The following is an 11,840-nucleotide window of genomic DNA, read 5'->3' as shown; positions in this document are numbered from 1 at the left end:
CTGATAAGACCCAATTATATGGGCAGGGGGGATGAATAAAGATAAAAAGTTCCACACTTTTCCAGTTATTCCCTCCAAGGTCCAAAGCACTTTCTCTCCTGCTATCCCAAGGGCCAGATTTCAGTACTAAGTACTAGGAAGTTCACATTCTTTTTCCTGCCTTGAATCAGCAGGAGAGAGAAAATATCTCCAATACCTTGGTTTGTACTCTGCTCTCTTCTTCCCTTGCACTTTTGAGATGTGGACATTGTCTCCCTCCCCCATCTCAGAGAGTCTATCTAGATGAAATCTGAGCCCCTATTGCCATGGCTTTCGTTTGCCCTGCATGCCATTGTACAGAAGGAAGTGATGATGAAATATACTCTAGCTAATTTGCAGGATCTGAGTAAACCCTAAGGGGTTCTAATTTTTTCCAGTAATTTCATAATAAATAGTAGACAGCCTTTTATCTGCACATTTGGGTGCAGTGAAGTCACATCAAAGGGAAAGAACAGCTCATTTTCATTCATTTGGTGCTTCACTGTGCAGAGAGTAATGCTGTGGTGTCTATTAATGCAGTTCAGATATTTGTTTGATAGTGTCTAAATAGCTGGACTAATTCTCAGGAGTTACAGTGCTGTTCTTGCAGTGAATAATTCCGTCTCAGTAGGTAATCCCCCAAATATGCAGCACTTGAGTAACTGTTAACATGTTTAGGGTGAAATCAATCCTTCGGTGTCGATCAGGTTACCAGCACGATGGCCAAGGGAGCCCCTGAGTCTCCACTGCTCTGCTTTGTGGTGTTCCTTTTGAGAGGCCCCTACAAGGTAACTGTACTCCTTTTAATCAGCTGTGGTTAGTGAGTCTCAGCACTGAAATGTCACCAGGAAGCTCCTCAGCCTGAACAGAGATCTCTTACTCTCCATCCTCCTCCTCCCCACCCTTTCATTCTCCCTCTTTTTGGTACTCAGATTTTCTGACCCTAATATCTCTAAATTAATGCTGGGGTCCAATGCTGAGGGTCAGAGTTACACACACACACACACACACACACACACACACACACACACACACACACACACACACACACACACCCTCAATTAAACCATATTGGCACCATTATTTTTCCCCTACCCTGTGAAATTAAACACTTTTATTCACAGTATGGGATACAAAATCCAATACTAATGCTACTTAAATGTCTGCCCAAAACTTGAACAACCCATTATGATACAAATTCTCAACTTAACCAAGAGATGCAAGATATCAATTGAGCATTCTGATGTTTGTTAAAGGTTTATCATTCTGGAGAACAAAACCTGGTATCAAATCAAATAATTCTGTTTAACCTTCATTAGAGGCTCTAGAACATTCGTAATGACAAATATAACTTCAGTGTTGTTATTTGACTCCCCACGTTAATGACATGTCAGAAGTTACTTACATAAGTGAATCCCATAAACAAATTCCAAATCATCAACAGGGATTAGTGAGTTGGGAAAGACCTTAAGGGAGTGGTAGGGAGGCTGAGCCAAGCAGAGAGAGGCAAAATGTGAGGCATCAGCAGCCAGCAAGGCTGGAACAAGCCTGAATGGATAGAACCCAAGGTCATATGCAGATGGGAGTTTTCCTTCTAGTGGTAATATTTTAACACAGTTTTCCTTGGAATGGTCATACTTTAACAAAAGTAACTGCCACCAAACTTTGAAATAAATATGTAAAAGCCAGAGTTAACTACCCAAGGTATTCCTTCAATAAAGATAATCCTCTAAGCAGAAAAGAGAGAGATTCCTTGCCTCTCCCTCCTTCTGATGAGGGAGGGTGGAGAGTGGAGAGCTTCTCCCAGCTTCTCCATTTAAAGAGGGCACCCAGAGCAGCCATCTCATTTCCCATCTTGCTGCACTCCTCTGGACTTTCATCAGGACCCCTCATGGAATACTACCCACTTCCCTTTAACTGCTTTTTTTTTTATGTGTTGTCTTCCCCCCCTTAGATTGTGAACCCAAGGCAAGGACTGCCTTGTCCTTTTTTGGTATCCCCGGGGCTTAGTAACGTGCACAGTATATAGTAGGTGTTTAATAAATAATAGCTTAATTCTCTTTGATTCGAAATGGAAAATCTATTTTGTTACGTTAGACAAGTTTGTAAGACAAAGCTTTATACAAAATCTCAAATGTCTCTAAATTGTTCCTTTTCGACATATGAAGTATAGTAAGAGTCCCTGAAAGTAAAATATTACTTTATTTTCTGATTCAAACCATTAAGCTTTAATGAATGTATTTTATAGCCATTTGATATTCAGTTAAAATATCTAAATTTCCAGCCATTTTAATCTTCCAATGAAATAGTTACTTAGATAAGTATGCCAAACAGTGATCATATGTTTTGCTTCCATGTAATCTCAGAAACAAAAGAACATTTCAAGTAATTATTATGAATCCACTTAGTCCTCACAAAATAGCAGCAGACAGCTAAGATAGTTGACAGAGCCAATGTCACCCATTAGAAAAAGAAGTAAAAAAATTTGGGTATGGAACCCAAATTACTTTGATCAAATAGAGACAGAGAGGGGGCAGCTAGGTGGTGCAGTGGATAGAGCACTGGCCCTGGAGTCAGAAGTACCTGAGTTCAAATCCGGCCTCAGACATTTAACACTTACTAGCTGTGTGACCCTGGGCAAGTCACTTAACCCTAATTGCCTCATTAAAAAAAAAATAGAGACAGAGACAGAGACAGAGAGACAGAGAAAAACAAAGACAGACAGAGAGAGAGAGAGAGAGAGAGAGAGAGAGAGAGAGAGAGAGCGCGAGCGAGCACTTATATTGTCCCATTAGTGGTAAGTTTCTCTAAGTTTGGGATGCTGTCATCCATTTAGCTGAAGCAAGTCATCCTGGAACAGTGATTGTACTGCATTGGATACATAGGGATGGACAAAAGACTATTTCCTGGGGTTGCTGCAAGGAGTACTGCCTCATCACAAATTGCTGCTGTTCAAACTTGCTGGGAAAACTAGCATTTAGAAATCAAGGAGCACTTAGTGTATCTCAGAAACAACAAAAATGGAAAAGAGGCTGAAGTAAAGACCTTCTTGTTTTGAGGATGGAAATGTTTCTTGACTAGGAGAGAAGAGGTGTCATTAGATCTAGTGCACATTTAAGAGCTGTTGGATTATTAGGGCACAATAACATTGATCCCTTTGGGGATAGAACGAGAGAAGAGCAAGAACAAAAGAACAGAGAGCCCCCAGTCATTCTGGGGTTTTGAGTGTGAAGTCAGGGCATTGGTTTCTTCCCTTTTCAAATGAGTATGTAAAGGCCAGAGCAACTGTCCAAGCACAGCTTTGCTGACTCAGATGATAACCAGTTCTGGAAATAAGAAGTGGTCACCCTTTCTCCACAGGCATCTAAAATTAGTGTCTCTGTGGGTGGAGGAACATTTGCTGAGGTGGGCAGAGGTGGGGCCTGTGGTGATCCTGCTCAATATCATGGAGATGATCTAGGCCAGTTCTGAGGGGAGGAAAGTGGGAAATCCCCACTCCCGGTGACATCCCTGGAGCTCTCACCACTGCCCCACATTGAGGCACTGCTAGGTCTAACCAAGAACAGGGTGAGGAAAGACTGGTCTCCACCACGGCCCTAATTAGATCTGGATGAACCAGAGCTGTGGGTCGTTACTAGCTACAGGCTGGCATGTCTAATTTAAATCACCTTGATTTATAGAGCAGATGCCTGTAGATAATAGAAAGAGGTTTCCAGAGGGCTCTGGACTCAGCTGAACAACAAACTGGGTAAAAGTACAGGGCCAAGAAGAGCCTGCCCTTGACTAAGTTCTTGTCAGTGCATGTAAGAAATACCAAATAGGAATATCAATGCCAGAAAGAAAATCATCATGAATTAATGTGCTACCTCAGCTTATTAGGAATGTAAAATTGTCTATAAAAAAATAAAAAGTGAAAGGTTAAGGAATTAATGCCGGAGTGAAAAAGCATTTATTAAGTGCTTACTTTATCCTAAACATTTGGCTAAATATTAGGGATCCGTGTATAAATGTGAGATGTTGCCTGCCCTCAAGGAGCCTACATTCAATCAATCAATAGGCTGCTTCCTAATGGCCTTGCACAGTACTAGTTGCCAGGGATAAAAACAGACAAATGAAACAGTGCTTCCCTTCAGGGTTTCACTTCTGAGCCAGCTGAATCATGTAGACTGGATTCCTATGCTCCAGGATCGGCATGGCCTGTGCTCAGTGACAGATCAGAGGGTCTGCTCCATTCATCTATCATGGAACAGTACAGAGGAAAAGGTTAAAGTCTCAGGTGGATTTGGGGTAGCATGAGGTCTAAGTTGGGGTGGGAAAATGAGGCAGCCCTTAGGTGCTCCCCCTTACTACCTAGTGTGAATGAAGAAACCCTTCACCTTCAGACTCAAATGCAACAGAAAGCCTTTCTTTTTCCCTTGCAATTGTTTAGCCAGGCATTTTAAAGATACCTATACTTGTAGCCATGTAGTCAATGGGAAAAGGCTACTTTCAAAAATGGGAAAGGCCAACAGAGAATGCCCATACATCTTCCATTACTCCATTCTCCTGAACCAGTTTCCTTAGTACCCTAGGTAACATCTCGGGTGGTCTATGCATGTACTAAATCCCCATTACAGAAGAAAAGACTAGTCTTAAGAAACTATGGTATGCAGCAGAAAGAGCACAATAGGAATGTGTACTGTTAAGTGTTTAACAACTGGCTTTTCAGTAAGTTAAACTATGTACATGACACTACAGCTTAATTTGTATTATTAATATTTTCTCCATCACTTTCTTAAGTCTAGATAGTCAACAGAACAATACATCAAACCTTGACTTACAGTGTTTTTCAAGATGTAAATGGTCTCAGGGAAAATTTAACAACAGGCTCTTGTGAAGGGGTAAAAGCAGGCTACAGCACATTCCCATTTGGGGGTCAGGAGGGCTAGCTTTGAATTATAGCTCTAACATTATCCGTAATATTATGGACTCACTAACACATACTCAATCACTCACTGGGTACACTTGTTTACTCCCCCACTTTGTTTCTAGTATTCTCTTTTCTCATTTGAAGATGACTGGGAGCTCATTCCTATCCCATTCACCTTTTGAGGGTAGAGACTATTTTTGCTTTGTACTTTGTATCCCCATTGCAGTACATAATTCCTGACACGTAATGAATTGAGCTAAATTCAGTTACTACATTTCTCTTCCCAGATGCTGGAATAATTTTGTGAAGAGAACTTTGGGACTTCCAATCATTATTCCTAGTTCTGACCTCTGAAACCAGCCAGAATAACTCCAGTTTTTCTTTGTGTCACAGACTCATATAATTCAAGATACCTACCATGTCCACCTAAATCTTTTAATACCGAAATTAAACTTCACCATTTCTTTAAAGGCATCTTCATATGACATGATCTTCAATGTATGATATTTCACTATTTATGCTCTTTTCTACATGAACCAGCTTGTCAAGATTCTTAAAATAAAGCATCCAGAACTGAAGCTTATCTTTTCTAATATGGAAGGGTAGACTATAGGATAATTATCTTTTCCCTTGTTTTGAATACTGGGGATCCAACAATATAACCTAAGGCAATATTCTTTTTTTTGGGAAGCCATATTGCACAGCTGATTTCACACTCTAGAATAACTCCATATATGATCTGGTGAGAGCAGAGTATGATAGAACTATTACCTTCTCATTCTGTTTCATTAGCTAGTTAGCTCACTGCACAGACTGAGGACATCCATATCTATAGTTACCTTAAAGCTCCATCTTCTTACACTCCATAAGTGAAAGTTCAATCAGAAGCAAATCTGCCCATCCAGAGATCCACTCTTGAACACATCAATAGATTGCTGGGGATTTGCATGCAGATACACCCACAAACCACTTTCACTAATTAATTGCTTCTTAAATAACCATGCAATGTTCTCAGCATAAGCTTGCACTATCACTCAATGCCACTATTCTCTCTCTCTCTCTCTCTCTCTCGCTCTCTCTCTCTCTCTCTCTCTCTCTTTCTCCCCATTCTTACACTCATTCTGTTTTCTACAGACCTTAAGTAGCATGTTTTGACTTCATCTAGACAGGGAAGACATGCAAAACATGTCACGGAACTATTACAATTTCATGTCTGTCATCTATTTATTCATCAATTTATTTTATTCTTCAGTATCACAAGACTATCATAAGCATAAATGACCATGAATCAAAGCAATTTTTTATAATAGAAAAAAAAAGGAAAGAGAATGAGAGAATGGAAATACATGTATGAAATGATGTATAGTGAAGTGAGCAGAATGAAGAGAGTAATATATTTTTAGAAAAATATCCAAAAATGATAAAATAAAAACAGAAGTTGAAAGAAAAGAAAAGAAAGGGAATTTTATTTACTGACAGAAAATAGAAGAATTATTAAACTAAATAAAGGGAAGAAAGAAAAAGTAAACAAATATAGCTCCCAAAGTATGGGAAAAGGGAGATTGAAGAGAAGAAAACCTGTGGGAATAGGGTTACCATAGGGTAGATTAAACAAAAATAATTCAAGGAAAAGTACTATTTTATTTTTTTGGGGTGGGGAAATTGGGGTTAAGTGACTTGTCCAGGGTCACAAAGCTAGTAAGTGTCAAGTGTCTGGGGCTGGATTTGTCAGGACCTCCTGAATCCAGGGCCAGTGTTCTATCCACTGTGCCACCTAGCTGCCCCACAAAGTACTATTTTAAAATAGGAAAAGGGACAAAATTTTTCCTGATTTTAAAAAAGTAATATTAAAGACAAAAAAAAAACATGTACTTCATTCAGATAATGTTAATTGTGGATGTATTTTTAAAAATCAATAAACCTGGGGGTGGCTAGATAGCACAGTGGATGGAGCACTGGCCCTGGATTCGGGAGTACCTGAGTTCAAATCCGGCCTCGGACACTTGACACTTGCTAGCTGTGTGACCCTGGGCAGGTCACTTAACCCCCATTGCCCAACAACAAAAAAAAAGTCAATAAACCTAAGAGAGTGAAAGATTGGATAAGAAAACAATATCTAATGACCTATTGCTTACAAGAAAAACAGCCAAAAACCAAAAACACATACAGAATAAAAATCAGGAACTGGTGAAAAATTTATGATAAATTATGTGAATCTAAAAGAGAAGCTGTAACCAGATTTTCAGAAAAAAAGCAAAAAAAATCAACCACATCACAACACAAATAGTGATAAACAAGGAAATTACATTACATAGAAAGGAACTATGGACAACAATCCAATGTCAATCTTAAATTTATATGCTCTAAATGCCATGCCATCTAAATTCAGAAAAAAAAATAATAGTTGAATTACAAGAAAATATAGACAGTAGCAAAACCATTTTCTTCCTCTGAGGTTTGGAAAAAAATCTAAAGAAAAATATAAAAAAAGAAATGAAGAACTAATAAAATTGCTGTTACAATTACAGATAAAAAAACTTTAAAAGAAATTACAGTTAAAAGACTTCTTGTTGTTCAGTCACATCCTACTCTTTGTGACCCTTTACAGAGAGGAGGTAAGCTTGTTGGCAAAGTTACTGGAGTGGTTTGCCATTTCCTTCTCCACCTCATTTTATGAGGTATAGTTAAATGACTTGCACAGGATCACACAGCTAGTGTCTGAGTCTGAATCTGAACCCATGAAGATAGGTTTTCCTGATGCCAAGCCTAGTACTAGGTCTATATACTCTTCACATACCTGATCCTAAAAGATTTCTAGTATCTTTTTAAAAAGACTGCTAAAAATATATATATTTCTTAGCAACATATAGATATTTACAGAAATTGACTGTGTATTAGAACATTAGAGAAAATGAAAATAAATATATACACAATCTTTTATAGACCATAATGAAAAAATAACTAGTTATCAATTAATAGAGCATAAAGAACACAGAAGAAAATGGAATAATGAAAACCTATATAGTGACAGGGTCAGAGAATAAAATCATAGAAATAATTCATGATTATGCAAAAGAAAATAATAACAAAAGTTACCAAAAATTTTAGGATATAGTCAGATCAGTCCTTAGGGAAAAATTACATTCCTAAAAATATACATTAACAAAATTGAAAAGGAAAGGATTGAGGAACTCAATATACATTTAAAAAAATCAGGAACTATACAAATAAATGAAAAAATAAGCATAACATAAGAGATATTAAAAATCAGAGAAGAAATAAATTAGATTTCATGAAATCTATAGAAATTACCAAACTAAAAGATGCTACTTTGAAGACTAAAAATAGAAAAAAGAAAAACTTTAGCCAACCTCATTAAAAAGAATAGAGCAGGGGCAGCTAGGTGGCGCAGTGGATAGAGCACCGGCCCTGGAGTCAGGAGTACCTGAGTTCAAATCCGGCCTCAGACACTTAACACTTACTAGCTGTGTGACCCTGGGCAAGTCACTTAACCCCAACTGCCTCACTAAAAAAAAAAAAAATAAAAAAAAAAAAAAAGAATAGAGCAGGGGGCAGCTAGGTGGCGCAGTGGATAGAGCACCGGCCCTGGAGTCAGGGTACCTGAGTTCAAATCCGGCCTCAGACACTTAACACACACTTACTAGCTGTGTGACTCTGGGCAAGTCACTTAACCCCAATTGCCTCACTAAAAAAAAAAAAAAGAATAGAGCAGAAAAATCAACAAAATAGCAAATAAACAAGGTGAAATCATAACAAAACATGACAAAACCAGAAGAAATAAAAAAAGATTATTTGAACTTATTGTGAATATTTACAGCCTCACAAAATTGAGAACACAAATTAAATACAGAATTACTTTTAAAAGCATAAAACACTCAAACTAGCTGTAGATTAAATAGAGATCTTAAATCATTTAATCTCAGAAAAAGAAATAGTGCTAGTTTTAGAGAACCTGCCAAAGAAAAAATCCTAGTGCTGATAGATTTAAAATAGCATTATATTAATTTTTAATCCATCAGCCAACAACCATTTATTAAAGAAAAATAATAGTAATGCTACAAATTCTTTTCAAAAGTTGGAAAAGAAAGAACGCTATCAAGACCCCTTTAGGAGACAAATGTGGTCCTTATTCACAAAGGATGAATAAGTCAAAGAAGAACTAAAGACCAATATCATTAATGAATGTTAATTAAAATTTTTAAATAAAATCCTGTCAAACAGATGACAGCAATTCATCATAGAAGTCATTCATTATAACCAAGTTGAAATTATACCAGAGATGCAAGTATGGTTCAACATTAGGAAATCAACATAATTATATTTTTTAAAGACATCAAAATCACATTATCTCAATAAATGCAAAAAATTAGAAAACTAGCAGATCATATATCTGTCACAGCTGTGGGTAGGAGGTGTATTCATAACCAAACAAAAGATAGAGGTAATTAGAGAAGATAAAGTAGATCACTGATTATAGGAAACTGAAAAGCTTCTGCATAAACAAAATAATGCATCTAGTGGTGAAATAGGAGTGGTCAAATAGGGAAAACATTTATATTAAATCTCTCAAATAAAGGTTTTGTATGTGGAAACCAAGATATATACATATCTTTCTGTGTGTACATATACACACATATCTTTGTGTATGTGTGTATATATGTGTGTGTGTGCCCGTGTGTGTATACACACAAACACCCATAGAAAGAGAGAGAGATAGAGTTATGATGGTTGATAATCAGCCAGCTAGTTAGTTAGAAATTGTCAAGGCCAGAAAGTGACAGGTCTCAAAAATGAATTTTAACTTCTAAATTGGCATATGTAAAAATTCTCCAAATCACTACTAAGAAGATAAATATATGTCAAAACAACTTGGGGGGCAGCTAGGTGGCGCAGTGGATTGAGCACTGGCCCTGGAGTCAGGAGTACCTGAGCTCAAATCCGGCCTCAGACACTTAACACTTACTAGCTGTGTGACCTTGGGCAAGTCACTTAACCCCAATTGTCTCACTAAAAAAAAAAAAAAAAAAGAAAGAAAGAAAAAAAAACCACAACTTGGGTTTTGCATTATACACAGCAAAGGGGCAAAGGTAACAAAGATTAGGAATATTCAATGTTCAAGGCATTATGGGAATATAGCCACACTAGTAGATTGTTGGTGAAGCTGTGAATTAATACAACCATTTTGGAAATCAATTTGAGATTATGCAAATAAGTGACCAAAATATCTATAACCCTTGACCTAGCAATTCCACCACTCAACACAGACACTAAGATGATTAATAAAAAGTAAGTCCACATAGACACCAACATATTGTTTCCATCAGTTTTTGTGATAGCAAAGAATTGGAAATAGAGTAGATGTCCATGTGCTGAGTGAAGGATAAACGTATTGTGGTACATGAATATAATGGAATATTACCATGCTGTGTGAAACAATGACTATAATAAATATAGGGAAGAATGGAAAGACTTAGATGAACCAAGGAAGAATGGAATCAGCAGAATCAGGAAAAAATGTATACATGATTAGTATAGTAATGTAAATGGAAAGAACAACCACGAAACAATCATAAGTGAATGTTGCAAAAGTATAAATTATGAATAGAGTTATAAGAAGCAATTCCCTCCCACTGCTTTGCAGAGGTGGGAAGTCCATGGGTGTGGAACACTGAATATATTTTCAGACTTTTTTGACTCAATCATTGGTTTAATTGAGTTTTTTTTTTCCTTCTTCCTCTTTTTCTTTTCTTTTGAAAAAAAATTATGAGATGGCTCTCTGGGAGGGGGCAAAGTGAGGGATACAGGGGAAAATGTAAACCCAAAATATATTAATACAATTTTATTTCAACTATGGGCAACTGTGAACTGTTGTTAACTCAAGCATATACATGTTCTCTCTTTAGTCTATCAAATGACCCTTAGAGAGTAATTTATCTTCTATGAGACTCAGCTTCCTCATTTATAAAATGGAGATAATAGTGCTATTCTACATAATTTACAGTACTGTTATTAGGAAAGAACTAAAGAGAAATGCAAGTGAGAATGAATATTACATTAGTCTCAAACATCCAAAGTTTAGTCATAAAATGGATGAGAAAACGCAATGATGGCAGCAATTGACGAAGGGGTAAAAAGAAAGCTGTTATAAATATTTAGAACAAATAAGTTCTTTTCTTTATTTCCCCAATCACCTTGAGAAACAGACATTATAATGGTATTGCTAGGTCAAAGGATATACATAATTTTATAACTCAGCATAATTCCAGAATGCTATGCAAAATTGGATCACTTCACAGTTTAATCAATAGTGTAGTAGCGTCCTAATTTTTCTACAACCCCTTCAACTTTTGTCATTTTCCCCTTTAATCATTTTAGCCAATCTGATAGTTGTGAGATGGTATCTCAAAGTTTTAATTTGTATTTCTCTAATCAATAATGATTCGGCGCATGTTTTTCTTTTGTTTTTTTTTTTTTAACAACTCTCTCGGGTAGGATGCCATATTTATCCCCATTTTACAGATAAGGAAATTGAGGCAGACACTGGTTAAATGACTTTTCCATGGTTTACACAGCTAGTAAGTGTCTGATGGGTTCCTTGAGTTCCATTCTGTAACTCTTTCCATTCTGCCTTACTGCCTCAATGTCCCCTCCAGCTCTTACATTCTCTAGTATATTAATGTTCAGCCCATTTTCCGGCACTGGCAGAACTGAGTGAGATTGCCAGAACTTGCATTATCTAAACAACCCCTCTATTGATGATAATATAAAGAATATGGAGGGATTTCTATCCAATTTGATGACAGGAGTCCTGGATTACAATGATTGCTCTGTTATTTCCAATTTGTATTTGTTATTTGTATAACCAAGATCAAGTCCTCTTGGATTTCAGTTT

Source organism: Dromiciops gliroides, chromosome 4 (assembly GCF_019393635.1).
Source record: "Dromiciops gliroides isolate mDroGli1 chromosome 4, mDroGli1.pri, whole genome shotgun sequence".
Taxonomy (NCBI): Eukaryota; Metazoa; Chordata; class Mammalia; order Microbiotheria; family Microbiotheriidae; genus Dromiciops; species Dromiciops gliroides.
The sequence above is the reverse complement of the archived record's forward strand: the minus strand, read 5'-3'. Positions refer to the sequence as shown.